General features: G+C 31.9%; 4 non-coding genes across 4 annotated transcripts; 3 read left to right on the plus strand and 1 right to left on the minus strand.

Moving 5' to 3' along the window:
* The first annotated feature begins 5,674 nt into the window (after positions 1-5,674).
* On the plus strand, positions 5,675-5,746 carry Trnag-ucc. The gene has a single exon. It is a non-coding gene; the product is annotated as a tRNA-Gly (tRNA).
* Positions 5,747-8,736: 2,990 nt separating this feature from the next.
* On the plus strand, positions 8,737-8,808 carry Trnag-ucc. The gene has a single exon. It is a non-coding gene; the product is annotated as a tRNA-Gly (tRNA).
* A 2,487-nt stretch (positions 8,809-11,295) lies between these two features.
* Trnag-gcc lies at positions 11,296-11,366 on the plus strand. Its single transcript has one exon. It is a non-coding gene; the product is annotated as a tRNA-Gly (tRNA).
* Positions 11,367-12,144: 778 nt separating this feature from the next.
* Trnag-gcc lies at positions 12,145-12,215 on the minus strand. The gene has a single exon. It is a non-coding gene; the product is annotated as a tRNA-Gly (tRNA).
* Positions 12,216-17,110: the final 4,895 nt, after the last annotated feature.

The raw sequence follows: 17,110 nt of genomic DNA on the forward strand, positions 1-17,110 counted from the left end.
TTCAAGAAAAATACATGTTTTTATATCATTGAGACATTTACTTATATTGATGATATAAAATAAAAACTTATAATTTTATATACTGCAAGTAGGGTACTCTTAGTGTTTATTTTATTACAATTGGAAGAAAATTAACTCATATGTGTCATTCATTGTATTATCGGTAAAGGTATAGAAACTCCATAACCTTACCGACAGCTAGTAATTCTACTAGATCTTATACCGGTAAATTTAGTATTTGATTACTAATTTTGAAGCTCTCAACTTATGTTATAAAAAACTTTACATGACTTTTAATATTGATTTGACATTAATTACTGAGTATATTGGAAGTACACCTGAGAAAGTTATAAGAAGGTATCTCTAAGTATATCTAATAAAAGCAGAAACTATGATGTTGTAAACTAATTGTGATGAAGTTTTTCGGCGTGAAACATAAAAAGGCTAAAGTTTTCCACTATCAGTAACTAAGGCCAAGGGCATAAATTAATAGAAATTTTAGCATAAAAATTATGCTACTATGACGAGGTTCTTAAAAGACAACAAAGTTTTGGTCTTTGTTGAAGATATAACACCGATAGCGGAGCATTTTACAATAAAGTGATGACTTGGACAAACTTTTTCTTATCTAAATTTAATATTTCGTCAAACAAAGACATTCAACAGTTTTAATTAAAACTTATGAAAAAGAAAATTTCATTCCTATATTTATTAGCATTTCATTATTTGGTTGTTACAAAATCATTTATATTTTACGAAAACTGCGCACAAGAAAAATTATGTTCTATTTTAAAGTTTTTATCGATAAATTCAACAAACAAGAAATGATATTTCAATATACACACCAAACAAGAGAACCCTGCATCTGGTTGAGCTGAAACACCTATTACCGATAATGACTGGAATAATTTTAGTTATTCTCAATCTTTCTATTAATATTTTATTTCCTATTATTTTGCAGTCAGTCTTGATGAATATGGCTAAAAATGCTAAAATATTTAAAAAAAAGATAATAATATCATTAACTTGCTGGTTTATTGAAATAGTATAGATTGTAAAGCAGTACTTAAGGAGAATTAGGGGTTCATACACATTTAAAAAGCCCACACAGTAATTCTAGGTCTGTTAGTATAGTACATTAAGTAGGCTTTGAAGACACTTTTAAATCTCGCAGCGCCCCCATAAGACATTATGGAGCAAACACGTATATGTTTGTAACGTGTTTGCTCCATAACGTGTTATATCTATGGTAGGAAGAGTCGATTTAATGTGAATGTTGAGTTTGGCTCCAGACCACCTTCAGAGGAAGAAAAAGCACATAATACGATGTTACGCAACGTGTATAACACCTTAAAGTGTGAATATTGAGTTTAGCTCCAGATCACCTTCCTCTTAGTAAATCTGATGCCTCTGATGTCAAAACGATGTAGAGTTCGTTTTGAGTTTCGTCATCGCTGATTCTTTTTGGATCTCTTTAGACTAACATGACCCCAGATTCCAGGAGTAAAGTCTCTTAGTGTAGGTATGGAAGACGATGCTGTCACAGACTTTACTCCTGGAATCTGGGGTCATGTTAGTCTAAAGAGATCCAAAAAAAATCAGCGATGACGAAACTCAAAACGAGCTCTACATCGTTTTGACATCAGAGGCATCAGATTTACTAAGAGGAAGGTGATCTGGAGCTAAACTCAATATTCACACTTTATGGTGTTATACACGTTGCGTAACATCGTATTATGTGATTTTTCTAACCATTAGTTATTACTTTTAGTGCAGAGAAGCAATCATTCCTGAATTCTTTTATCTCTTATACCACATTCTTATGCCAAATTGAAATGAATGAGTTGGAGTCAGATAGTCTATATAACAATTTCACCAACTAAAAACAAATAAAATTAAAGCACGAACTTTGATCAAACAACTCTCTTGACATGATATAAAAATAACAGATTTACAAATTTTTCTTTCAAAACGTTACAACATTGTTTATTTGTTTAAATAGTCAACTTTTTAATTCTGAATATCACATAATGGAAATTCATAAAATATTAATTCAATCTCATACAAATGAGCAAAGTGTTATTTTTATATTTTTCGTTCTGATTTCTTTAGCACGAGCCAGAAAAGTAAAAAACATTTAAAAAATTAGTTAATTTTGAAAACTTATTAATATTAAACAAACATATTTTACGCAATTTATTAAACAGTGTTTGGGTTAAAAAATAAATAAAACCAGGTTCAAATATTGTATATAATATATTCTGTATCATTGCTACGAAACCGTAGTAAAAGTTTCTTCAAAATTCTTATTCTTTCTAGATCTTCTATGTTTATTTATTTAATGAGTCCCAGAGTACATGTACAGGTGTAATTTTAAACATAATTATTAATTTATGGTGAATTATTCACTTTATAGATCTGTACCCGTCCGAAACCCAGGCCTCACCAATGATGAGCTTCCATGCTCTTATTGCTCGGCTGATTTCAAGATCTTTTTCGTGTTCCTCAGGTCTCGATGATCTCCTTCCTGATCTCGTTCCCTAATCTACCTTCCACACCCTTCGTATGACCGATTCCTTCTCCCTTTTATTTACATGGCCGAATCCTCTAATCCCTGCTGTAGGTCTGTGTCAAGTCAGTGTCCTTCACAATATCAGAAATCACCATACTCCCACCGCCAGGGAATATGGGAGTAAAGAGACGGAAAAGTTGCGCTGGTACTTCCCTGTAGTGCAGGTCGGAAAACGCTATGTCGATAGGCTTGGTACTAAAAAAGTAGGTTAGAGCCAGACAACTCGATATGCCATTAGATTGCAATGGACTGGCCCTCCAGGTTGGGGGTTGGGCCTAAGGTCAATGACCTGGAAAACATCCTGTTTTGAAAATCCAACCAAAAAGCCTTGGACTCTTATTGAACTTTTTGAAAATGAGAGTTAAATTAGTTAGAATAAAATTAAGACATAATTAGGTCGTCAGTATTTGATTGATTGATTGAAACCTTGTTTAGTGCACAATAATGGGCAGTAATTTTACTACGTCAAATGTTAAAATGTCTCTGTATTATTCGTAGCTTTGTAAAGAACCTTTTCATTCCACTATTTTCTCTTTGCCACCACAGTTGCTCATCAGACCAGATAAATCCCAAGGAGTGCTTTTTATGGAAACAGAGTAAAATTTGAAGTGTGTAGGTAAATTCTTTCTCAAGATGTGCGAATAGACCGAAAGTAAATTTCTTCAGCCATTTCGCTAACGCTCAGCTAATTTGTATATAAAGTAAAATTACAATGTTACTTGAGTGAGGTAACATGGTCATAATACAAATCATAGCACTCTCATGCCCTATACATTTTAATCACCCTTGTAGCTAGAAAGCACGTTTCCTGTCTGCAATATTTCCGCAAGGAAACTCGTACCGGATATCCTGTTTAACGCTACTGACCCGCAAAATATACTTATGTCAATATAACGCTCAGATGAAGCTCCGAAAGACGAGCAACGTAGTATAAATAAAACAGCGTCGATAAGAGTATACAACACGAGCTTATTCAGTCTGTATTTAAACAACCACAATGTTTTGCATACACCTCATACAAGTACGTTTTAAAAGGTTTTTTGTGGAAATAAATCTTTCAGAGTTTGTAACTTTTAGCCATAAATAACTCAAATAAGCGTTGTTTCAAACGCAAACGTCACAGTGATCAAATATGTAGGAAAATATTTTGGGAAATTGTTTTAAGATGATGACATGTGGATGATGAATGAGATTTAAGTTTATTTCGCATTAAGGGCTATTTCGCTTCGATTAGCTTTGGTAGGTATGTATGTACTTGTATGTATATATTTTAATTAGCCAATCATAACCCTTTATAACAGTTATGGAGTTGATCTTTCGAAGAGTATATGTCTCATTACGTTGTAAATGTTTTCTGAAAAAACATATTTTTTATTAATGGTCTCAAAATGTGGGGTTTTATAAAACTTAAAATAAAATTTCTTAAAAACTAACCAATATAAAAATGTCAATGAACATAAAAGATTGCTTCAAAATAGACAAAGTTTCAAATAGACCTTATTTCCATGAACCGGATTTATCGGAACGGATTTAATTCGTGTCTACTGCACTCGCGCAACCCAATTCGTCAATGACGTCAGCGTTGTTGGCTGAGAGTTAGCAAATTCACTTCTGTGTTTCTGTTCTGAGCCTATTAATCCAGGGGCTGGAATAATTTAACTTGTGTCTGTATGTCTAACTGTCTGTCTGTCCGTAAGATATCACAAAACTGAACAGACTTGATTGCATTAACCTTTTTTTATGGAGGCAACACTGAGTTTAATGATGTTGCTTGGTACAATTGAATTTGGCTGAGCGTTAACGAATCTTCTTGTATTGGGATTGTTGGTAACCAAGACGGCAACGAGAAAAAGACATAATAGATAGAAAACGCAATGTTATTGATCGATGACAAGATTTGATTGCAGCGCACTTTTGTGAGGTAGACGAAGCGAAATTGCATCTCTGGGATTATTATTTACTGTATTTACTTATATTTAACCACTATCCCAAAATAAGTCCCAACATGTTTTAACACCATGATAAATATTTTCAAACTGTTATTAGAGCTTTGTTACTAGAATTAGCACTAAACTCCCTGGTGTTTCACCGTCTTAATAAATTATTGTACTTTAAAACCAAATTAAATTTTCAGTATTCTTATTAATGAACACATTTTTGAAAAACTAGCTTATAGTATATTTCAGGGAAAGCATCAAAACTTTAAATGTTAATTTGAAGCTCTGCGATGAAAATATGCAAAGTCTAAAATTTCGAAAATAAATTATAATTGGAATGCTAACTGCGTGATTATGTTTTCTCTAAAATCGATTAAGACGTGATAGCAAGGCTGATTTTCGTTATTGTTTATTGTTTTAAGTCTTGAATTGCCTGTTTCTTCAATCATGATTAAATAGGCTCTATTTCTGAAATGAAGCAGAGATGTTCATATATTCTTTAAGAAATTTTGCAATAGCCCTTTGTAGGCTTTAAAGCTTATATTAAGAAAACGAACATAAAACAATGTATTTATATCTTGATATAAGATTGTGTGATCCTTTGTCGTCCATGATCTTAGTTGCTAACTGTGGTTATTCATTTAAGAAGTGTGCCATATAATTTTGGCTACAATCATAAGTTACAGCTGATTCTAAAATTGTTTTAAATCAAATCAAATTGTATTTCTGCACTAAATAATTTGTGTACATGCACAAGATGTGAGTCATATAATTGTTTAGAATATTATATGTTTACAGTTTTTTCATGCAAATTCTTTGACTGAAATGGGGAAAATATCATTGAAATACAGGTACATGCGGGAACAAGAAGATTAATAGAAAGTTACAAGCATATTTCTAACTTTTGGAATATTGGATATATACGATCATAATATACTACTCGTTTCAAAACTCCTATTATTCCATATAATTAAAATATTTTTTTAAGAAATAAAGATAAAAATCTCATTATGTTTAATTAAATTTTAAATATGTGCTTTATTATACAGTAATTTTTCTCAAAATTAGGACATGATTTTTTGGAAATTTCTTGTATGCTTATAGGAATGATAGCAGCAAAATTTATTTTAATAAAGATAATGCGATGCTCCATGCTTTCCAGCGTGCGATGGTGGTGTAATGGTCAGCATAGTTGCCTTCCAAGCAGTTGATCCGGGTTCGATTCCCGGCCATCGCACTTACTTTTTAATTTCAAAACTTTTTTTAGTTTTTAAGGTTTCTTGAGACAAAATTTTTTGTTTGATCCTTTAAGAATCAGTTTGTTTACCAGATTTTCAAAAGGAGGCCTATTATTTAGCAATTGTTCGATTTATAAAAGTATTTATTAATATGAACAAATTGCAATGTGAATACAAAAACTACTAATATATTGAAGAGGGCTGATATGAAGTTAGCTATAGTATTATTGCTATATATATTTGGGATAGTCTAATTTTAAACTTGGTACACATACATTTGGCAGATTTGTCTGAATGCGGAATATGAATTAAAATCAAATTTTGTAAATTAATGAAAGTAAATAAGGGAAGCCAAAGTTTAAAAAATAGCATTTTTTTCCGTTTTTGTCATTATTGAAAAATTGTTCTCTTAAATTTCCTCTCTCCAATGATATATAATATGGGACTAGTAAAAATATTCATAGTCTCTAAAAAGCGTTTTCATTTATCATTAAAGGTCATACTGAAAAAGACCCTTTTCAGAAGTCTTGCTGATCCTATATTTCTAGATAAATGCCTAAAAGGAAAGTCACACAACACTACACTAAATTATGTTATTTTATCTTAAGTCCGAAAAGATATGATGTTTGGATATTACGTTTGGAGTATATGATGCTCTTTTATCTTTTAATAAAGGCTACTCTAGTATATTCAAAGTTATACAATATTAGAAGGGTTAAAAGTAGGACACCGCATGCTTCAAGTTATGAAATGATTGGATTGTGAGCGCAGTCGGAAACCTACAAGGCAGCTACGAAATTTCAGAAAAAATGAGACAGCAAAGAACCTTATGTAAGAGGAAGCTGGAAGTCCAGAATGTGCAAGGAGAGAGCCCAGACAATCCATCATATGGTACTGGAAAACACAAACTGTGAGTTACTTTCAGGTTTTAAGAGTTCTTTTTGAATTTTTCAATTTCCCAGAGTATAGGTTGTTAAACTTTTGGTGTCGAATTTCTCAGAAACTATAAATATTAGAATCCAAAAATTTCACAGTAGTATTAGGTAGTTGATATAAAGTTTCTGGTTGTTATATAGAAATGCATTAATACAAAAATAAATAAAAATGAAACCCAAAAATAATTAAATTTTAGTATTTTTTTGAAATTTTACTTTGCAAATATTTTACCCAAAACTATATAATGAACCAATTTTAAAATAAAAATTAGGTCTCTAAGTGCTCTGGCTTACAAGGTTATGTAATATAAAATTAACATTTTCATCAATATTACTCGAGGTGCTCTTGTCAATGTAATTAGAAATACATGTATAAAAGTTTTAAAAATAGAATTTAAAGTACTACTTGTCATAACGGCTCAAAACAAAATCTGTTTTAAAATTTGTTTCCAAACGCAGAAATTAAGTACATAAGTGAATTTGATATGTTACAGGAACTTTTTTTATGTAGCATACCTCATTTTCACTGCCTATCTGGTACTTGAAAACATATGTTAAGTAATGTAATCAGTCCCTTGTAGCTTGAATTACTATATTATTCTTTTGTTTAACTAATTCACGAGAATTCTAGATTTTAAAGAAAAAGTTATAATGCAATATGTTATCAATTAAGTAATGCAATAGTACTCTAAAACAAGTATTAAATTATATATGCAGCACTGTCGTTCTTACTAGCACTGGCATTATTAGTCTGATAGATTTTATTTATTGTTCATTGTTATTTCAATTACTATTAGTTGGTTTCAATCATTGGTCGTTGGAAAGGTAATGAATATATTGGATATGTGAAAATAAACCGAAACATTTTTTGCTGTACATATCAAACACATATTTAATTCTGCAATTACGTACTTTGAGTGATAAATCCCTTGATGGCTATTATTTCTCATATTATGAAACACTCAAATATAGATATTGTTTATGAACACATAGATTGGAGAAAGTCTTAGAAACTTTATAGTTAACTATATTTTTTATTTATTAATTTCACTAAATTGTATCGACTTTCTGATGAAGATTTTAAACTTTTTATACACTTATCTAATAAAAACTATAGTGGTTCAAGCATTTCCAAAGATCTTACCGAAAACTAGAGGAAGTTGAAATGAAATGAATGTAATGAAAATGCCTTTATTAAAGAGGCGGAGTTAGGGCCATCAAGCCCTCTCTACCATTCAACCTCAAGTTGGTGTTTTTTCCACTTCTGAAGTACTACTTTGTTTCCAGATCCAGTCGAGATTTGTCGCTATCTACACCAGAAAACTCCAATCAAAGAAGGACCACCGTTCACTTCTCGGAGTCATTGGAGTTCCTAGCACTTTAAAAATATTGTTCTATTCTAGATACTTATCTGGTTTGTATCTGAATACCATAGTATATACGCAAATAAATTCTGCCTCTTACGCTTGTGATCCATTAATTTATATGTTTTAACATTAATTTTTAAAAAATAAGTATTTATACTGTGAACCGTTTTTGCTTAGTTCATCACAATTTTGGTTGTTACCTTTTTATATAAACTGTAAAAATTTAACTGCGATGGAAGAATGAGTGCACATTTTAATTGAAGCCATTATGATCTCATTTTCACTGTTTATTAAATGGCGGGGATAGTTTGAGTTTATCGTTAAACCGTGATTTAAGTTATGTTTTCGTTTTAATTTGCTAGTTGTAGGTATTTATTTGAGAGGCATGCTGTATGATGTTAGCTTCAAGAGCTAATTCTAAAATCGGAATAAGTTTGAACCAAATAATTATACTCCTTATTTTGAACTATTTTTCTTTAATTAGAGAATGTTAAAGAGGTAGAGCTGGAGATGTTGTTAAAAATTCTATTTCGTTCTGTATGTTATAACAGAATTGGTTACACTTTATGACGGAGAGTTTCCAAAATTTGGACCTAATTTTCAAAAATGTCGTACATTACAGGATGGTTATAGCAATAACAGATGTAATTATTTAAGTTTAAGATTTCTTACTGGTTCTCTCAGCGTGCGATGGTGGTGTAATGGTCAGCATAGTTGCCTTCCAAGCAGTTGATCCGGGTTCGATTCCCGGCCATCGCACTTACTTTTTTATTTTGCAAACTTTTTCAATATTTTTAGGGGTATCTTGAACGCTTTTTAAAATAAACTTCCACACTCGTCCACACGTGTCCTAAACACGGCAGTTTACACAGAACTTGTACTTTTTGTACGCGTATATAGGAGGTGTGATGGAACCCATAGATAAATTACCGTTCAATTAAACAATTCGTGTTTCATTTAAGTCTTGCATGTACATTTTGATGTGGTCCACAGGAAATACATGTTTATTAGGAATCATTAAACTTACATGTAAATGTTTCACATGCTAATTCACGATATATCACACCTTAAAATAAATTTTAGGGATTGGCCAGTCATTTTTTTCTTCACATTTAAGAGTGTGCATAAACACGAGTTCAATTAAACAAGTCATGTTCCATTTAAGTGTCATGTACAATTCGATGTGGTCAATGGCTCTTTTGTAGCGGAGTGAACAGTTAAAGGAAATAAATGTTTATTATGAATCATAAAACATACTTGTAAATGTTTCTAATGCTAATTCACGAATATATCCTGCCTTAAAACTAATTTTTAAAGATTTCTAGTCATTTTCCTAGAATATCGATGAATAAGAGGGAATTATTAAATGAGTTACATAAGCATGAATCATTATATCATGGTAAGACTACTGCAAATGTTTTTCACAATGTAAAAGTTATTCGGTAACGGTTATTCTGCAAATACTGTAATTTCTTTAAGTGGGACTAAGAACCTTGAACTGGAGCTGTACTCTTGTGACGGTTCTGGGAAAGTTTCTACCGCCGAGCGGCGTGGACTGAGGATGCTGCGCGGTGACAGGAAGATCCACCTCTGCTGAAAGTAGGTCAGAACTGTTACGGAGATAGCAATGTTAGATGTAGTTGGTACAATCTCTCGCAGATAGAGCACCTAGTTTGTACAAGGCGGTGTACTTGTCTACAGATACGAACTTTAAAAAAAATTATAGTTGTAAATCTGAGTACAGTACTGGATGCTGGACCACCTGAAAGAATATATTTTTAGAAGACCATTTGTAGTCATAATTGTTAGTTAATACATTGACGTAGCTACGTGTAGTGAAAGTTGTTCAAAGAATGAGTTGATTCAAAGATTTCATTCTTTACTTATAATTAGTACTCCTTCTACTGATAATTTTATTAGTTTATATAACCCAAATAAGCCCAATTTGTCACTACAAGTGTTATCTGTGCCGAGTTGACGATTCTTAAAATTATACAGCGGGCGTTAATGAGATAACTATTTTACGCTAAAAGAATGTTTAGAACTTTTAAAGTCTTGTTTTTACAACAATTATGTCATTTATTTTTGCGTATTATTTGTTGTGTAGTATATATATACACTCAAAAGATTCTAAGGTTTATTGTTATAAATTTAATTTCTGCTTGAGATTAGAAATGTTCTAAGGAAATTCTGCAAGTATTTCAATTTTGAGTATCATGCAGGTGATAACCTCTTCAAACAGATATATTTCATACAGCAACCTACAATTCGGGCTACGTTGAAGTATAAAATAGAAGTACGTCAAACCATGTATCGTAACAGGCTTCACTGAGGTTGAATACAAAATTTCAAATCTAAATCTCATTGAATTCTCCAGATGTGCTGCAGACAGATAGATAGGAAGACAAGCATACACGAAAATTACGCATCATAACACTCATTACTGTATAAATGCAAAATTTGAAGTCTACAATAAAATCTTTCTCGCCATCATCGAACTCAGTGTTCCTCATGTATAAATGAAGCTTCATGCACAATTTCAAATCTATACGTCAGTACGTTTATGTGATATCGTGGAGACATACAGATAGACAGGTATGACATTTTTTTCAGTGACATGAATGATAGGCTTCGCTAGAGATCAACCAGTAAGGAAACAAACTGAGAACGTAGCACAGATCTGCATCTTTAACTATATTTAAGACAAAAATGTAAATCGAAATCACAAACATCACATTGAGACATTGCGGGAAGCGTAAATTGTGTTTTAAAATGCTCACTGTTACTAACCCTTCCTCACCCCCTCCACCAAAGCTTGAAATGTACATTCCTTATGTGTGTTGGTACTAAAAAAACGCTATACCACATGCAATTCAAACTTTAACATTAACACTTTATTAGTTTAAATATGATATAACACAAGACGCTTACATTGCATTTTAATGCTAGCAATAACAGTATTATAATTTTTCAAGTTAAAATATAAGTTTATATATTCTAATATGTGCTGAAATCCAGGCAATTACACGATTTTAGTTATTATAATGATCTGAGTTTTATATCAAGTTTAATATTTGGCTAACATTTGAAAAATGCCTTTTTATATGGTTTCAAAAATTTGGAGCAATCAAAAAACCATATACTAAAGTGTATAGTAGTGTGCGTAGTTTAAAGTGCAAGATTATAACGAGTTAAAAGTTAAAATTATAACGAGTTAAAAGTGTAACATTATATCCGACATTCCAAGCATCGGTGGTTCAGTGGTAGAATGCTCGCCTGCCACGCGGGCGGCCCGGGTTCGATTCCCGGCCGATGCAAATTTTTATTTTTTCACATCTATATGTATATTTAAAACAATTTTCGTATTAATTTGTGGTTTTCCTTATACAACTTTGTATACTTTATCAAGATACAATACTTTAGTACAGAAAGGAAATCATTGGTTAGAAATTCGGAACCGGTTTATATGTTTAACTGCAGTGACGGAGGAATGAATGATGCTCTTTTATTGAGAATAGAAATGTTGAAGGGAAGTTTAGTTGGAAGTTTTATTTTCAAATTTTCTTTACTTGAAACTGCTTAAATCTCATGTAGCCAGACAGTCGGCATGTACTGCAACGACCGTGTCTCCTAGTGCCGAGACATGCGGCTGGGCCTCTTGCTTAGCTGTCCTGTCTTACTTAGAAATAGACATTTATTGTTGAACCTATATTATAATTCTGCTGTTTCTAACATCGTGTATCTAGCCCCTATGTTTTATTCCTTTTATTCCGTAGAGGGTTTTGACTGCAGTACCCGTGGAGACTGGTTTATCCAATTGATACCAGGGATGGTAATTCCAGCCTCTTTAACTTCTTATTCTGCTTTAATAAAATTATTTTTTTGGTGTTTTGACTTGAAAAATGTATTAAAAGTTCTGTAGTGTAAGCCAATTCATTGCGGTTAACGTCATAAACTGGTTCCGAATATTTGACCAATTATTACCTTTCTGTAATAAAGTATTGTATTTTGAGGAAATATACAAAGTTGTCTAAGGAAAGCCACTAACAAATACTAAAAATTTATTAAATATTTATAAATATAAAAAATCGAGCTTGCATCGGCCGGGAATCGAACCCGGGCCGCCCGCGTGGCAGGCGAGCATTCTACCACTGAACCACCGATGCTTGGAAAACCGGATATAATGTTACACTTTTAACTCGTTATAATCTTACACTTTAAACTACGCACACTACTATACACTTTAGTATACGGTTTTTTATTGCTCCAAATTTTTGAAACCATGTAAAAAACATTTTTCAAGTTTTAGCCAAATATTAAACTTGATATAAAACTCAGATCATTATAATAACTAAAGTCGTGTAATTGCCTGGATTTCAGCATATATTCGAATATATAAACTTATATTTTAACTTGAAAAGTTATAATAAAGTTATTGCTAGCATTAAAATGCAATGTAAGCGTCTTGTGTTATATCATATTTAAACTAATAAAGTGTTAATGTTAAAGTATGAATTGCATGTGGTTTAGCGTTTTTTTAGTACCAACACACATAAGGCATGTACATTTCAAGCTCGGTTGGTGGGAAGGGGAGGGGTTAGTAACAGTAAACATTTTAAAACACAATTTACGCTTCCCGCAATGTCTCAATGTGAACCACCGATGCTTGTCATTTGCACTATAATTTTTAACTCTACTTTGTGTACGATTTTAGTTTGCTATTGCTCCGAACTTTTGAAACTATGTAAAAAAGCATCTTTCTAGTTTTAGTAAAATATACATTGTGATAGAAAAAACAAATCATTATTAAGGAAACAGGATTTTCCGGACATTTGCCATTGTTCAGTGATACAAAAAGTCATATACTATTGGCCTCTAGTCAGTCGTAGATGGTTGTTCCGTGAATACAGACCTATTGTGAACTGCATTTTCTAGTTCAGTTTGAATAATTGGTGTTGTGTTTTGTTTTTTATTAAGTGTATGTTTTGGAGTTAGTGATCTTGACACACGGTGGTTGTGATTTCTGACTTATGCGTGTCATAACGCTCTGATATGATTTGTTTATTTTAACATAGTTTGTAATTATGTGTTAGGTTAGTATTTGCCTGAAGAAAAGACCAAATTGCAGATCTAGAAACACAGTGTTATAGTGAGTATACCTAAAGCACGTATATCACATATGACACGACTAAATGGAGGTAATATAAATCCTAAAGAATAAACACCAATATTATCTAAAAAAAATACTTGTCTCGTAATATATTATTTCTTAGATAATCAATTGAATGTCATTCGACTAATACATGTAGAAAAAGGCCAACATAGATGTGAATATAGCCTTAATATTATCGTGATGCAATGGGTGATGGTTAAAGTTACTTGTTTTTAGTTTTATTGTTACAGACATCTTTCCTTGAGACAATACATTTTTGTATTTTATCAAATTTAAAATGTTTTCAAAATAATAGATTTCCTAGTATGTACTTTCCTGTACATTGGTAAAAAATTTATATTTATATTTTCTTTAGGGAATTTTTTTCAAAAACTTGTGATTATAAAATTTTTTAGTGAATTAATACAAACAAAAAACGATCGCGTCATTAAAAAACAAAGTCCACGGAAACATGAAAATCACTCATTTACAACACATGTTTATAGCCAAACCTGTTCTCTAAATAGGTTTTTGTATATCAGAGCTGTTCTAAATTATCTCGATGCAATTTTGTGTAAGTAGAAAATTTCGACGAGACGATATCGAGTTTTGTCTTCTACGCAGTTGGACAAATTCCTAATTTAAAATATAAAAAAAACCACGATATATTTATAGATTATCGTAACTTCATTATATCGCTACCTTGGTTTGACAAGTTTCTAACTGACATTTTTGCTAAAATTGAGGTTTTCACACAACATAACTCAGTTTATGTTTCTCTATGTGTTACTCCGGTTTTTATTCCTCTATGTCACATTATAAAATATTTACGACTTTGACAAAGTTCTATCTGCACGAAAAAAATGTTTTGTGCTAGTATGACAAGGTTCCAAGTGAATAATTTTGGTTGCATCACAGCTGTTCATATTAGGAAGAGGATGATTATTAAGGTTATGTTGTTGTGGTAATAAGAGGTTATGTTTGTAGTGGTTTTAACTCATTAGTCTAAACAGTTGTTAGCTAATTATTGATATTAAAAGACTTATTTCAGTATTATAGTACTTAAAATGAATGATGATATGTCTGATACAAGCAGTATAAGTGATCTATTTGGTGAAAACTCAGAGGATGACTATGTACCTCCAACAACATCAGAGGACTCAGATGAGGGGTTCTCATTTTTATCCACACGCAGGTAAAATTGTGTTTTATACTTTTGACCTATTAATAATGATAAATATAGAGTAAAATTTGTTTTTCTTTTTGTCTGGCCAATGTAAAACATATTAAAAAAACTGTAATCATTGTCAAAAGATAATAGGCCTGGGCTCATAATTTCATTGGATTATGCTATTGGATAGATCAAGTAGGCTATCATACAGAACAACTTATTTTTATGATTATAAATACGGGTTAAAACTTAAATATCATGTAAACACTGATTGTAATAGCTTATGCCTACATTTAATTATTCGATTCGTTTGTAGATAATTTCTTCTTTTGTCAACATAGCTCCAAAACATTAGCTATAAAATACGCTATTCTGATTAGTGATTTTATTTTCAGCAAGAGAAAAAGATGTCTTCAAACATGCGTTGCGAGAAAAAAACTTTGTTTTAATAATCCTCCTACAAAAAAATTCACAGATGAGTCAAATTTACAAATGGAAGATTTATATGAAAAGGAGGCAGAAATCCAGTTTTCAGAAGCTCTATTCCTACTGAAATTGCAATACCAAGGTAACAAAATTATTATTAATACTGAATGCATATTTGACAGAATGTATTTTTTAGTAAGTTTGATACTAATTTTTATCGGGGCTACAAGGTTTTAGATAGGTAATTTATTCATTACTAGTAAAAGTTTTATGGAACATCAATCCACATAATTATGACAAATTATCCATGTGTTTCTATAAAATTAGGCCTATTCTTTTGTGTTAACCATTTTTTTTTTTTTTTTCAGTGATGTGACCCTACCTGCAAGTGACAGTTTGACGCTTTACACACCTAAGATAAAACCAAAGAAGGTTGTCGCAGACCCTAAAATATGGAAGTGCAATGTCAGAAAACAGAAACACCAATCGGGCGAGTCTTACATCAGTCGGAGAGGTAGGGCTGTTAGAGCCAAGGCTGTGAAAAATCATAAAGACTGCTTCAAGTTTAAGTTTAAATGCAGTACCAAAATTTCAAATAGTGAACGAGTGGAACTTCATACGTCTTACTATACTTTACCATTCAATGAAAAAATACATTTTATAATTGCATCAACCGACAGAGTTCTAACATCAAGACCTAAGAGATCTACTACAGATAAAAAACAGCATATTCTTTCAAATATTATTTCAATGTAAAAGGACAGAAGATTCAGGTCTGTAAGAGTTTTTATCTTGGCACGCTGGATATTTCTCAGAAACCCGTGTACAATGTACATTTGACTAAAAACCGAGAAACAAATACACCTCAGCTAGATAAAAGAGGTAAATCAAACTGTAGTCGGAGAACTCCTACAGGTGACCCTAATTTTGCTCGGGAACACATTGAAAGCATACCAAAAGTTGAATCACATTATTGTAGGTCTAGAACAAAAAGAGAATATCTGGGATCTAATTTAAGCATTTCAAAATTGTATGACCTGTATCTTGAAAAATGTAAGGAAACATCAACTGCCCCTGTCAAACTCTCTATGTACAACAAAATATTTGTTACAGAGTATAATTTAGGATTTCATCAACCTAAAAGTGATCGTTGTGGTCTGTGCGAAAAATTCAAAATGGCCGAGAAAACGAGCACACTTTCCAAAGATCTAACTGAGGAGTACAATGCCCATATACTTCACAAAATCGCAATGCGGGAAGAAGCAAAAAGGGATAAGGATTCTAGAACTCCTGTTCTGTTTTTTTATTTAGAAAATATAATTAATTGTCCGCGAGCTGCAATAAGCTCTTTTTTCTATTCTAGAAAATTGAGTATTTATAACATGACTGCTGTGTACAGTGTAACCAACCGGTCTACTGCGCTCTGTGGACAGAAAGCATGGCTGGAAGGGAGGGTAACGACATCGCAATTGCAGTCAGGAAGAGTCTTGATGTGGTTGCTGAAGAGAACAACTTATCAAACTTGACTACATGGTCGGATTCATGTACACCACAAAACAGAAACTCGATCATGTCCTATGCCATGATGTACTTTCTTAAGGAACATGATGAAATAAATTACATTACTATGAAATTCTCTGTCCCGGGGCATTCATGCGTTCAGCTTGTTGACAATGCTCATAGTTTGATAGAAAAAGCATTGCAAAAATCAGAATTCTACTCTCCAGTCAGTTTAATTAGGGTATTGAAGCAAGCTAATGTCAAAAAACCGTTCCGAATAATCAAGATGAAAGAATCAGATTTTAAAGACTTTTCAGGAATTTCAAAGTTAATAAACTACAAAAGTGTGCCGTTTACAAAGGTGGCTACTTTGAAATTTACTCATACCTATCATGTGATTGAGTTCAAGACATCCCACCTTCCTTTTGAGCCTATGAACATAGGGAACCTGAAGAGCAAGGAATTAACTCCTAAAAGGAATTGTAATACAAAAGGAAAAGAAACAAGTCAACTTAAAACTGTGTTTAACTTGAAATCTAAAGTTAACAAAAAGAAAGGTGAAATCAGCGATTTGAAGAAAAAAGACATCAAATCCATTCTGTCTCTAATGCCACTGCAGGATAGGGAATATTTTAAAGTTGTTTTAAAGATTTAATAAACTACATGGGTATTGCTAACAAAATGCAGAAAGTTATTTTAATTATATAATGCTATTTTAGCCTATGTTGAATTATTTTTGTACTTTTTCCAAACAAATTTTGTATTCTTTTAATAAATTGCTGTACCTAATTTCTTAATTGGTTTATTTCTAA

This window comes from Homalodisca vitripennis, chromosome 2 (genome assembly GCF_021130785.1).
Source record: "Homalodisca vitripennis isolate AUS2020 chromosome 2, UT_GWSS_2.1, whole genome shotgun sequence".
Classification (NCBI taxonomy): Eukaryota; Metazoa; Arthropoda; class Insecta; order Hemiptera; family Cicadellidae; genus Homalodisca; species Homalodisca vitripennis.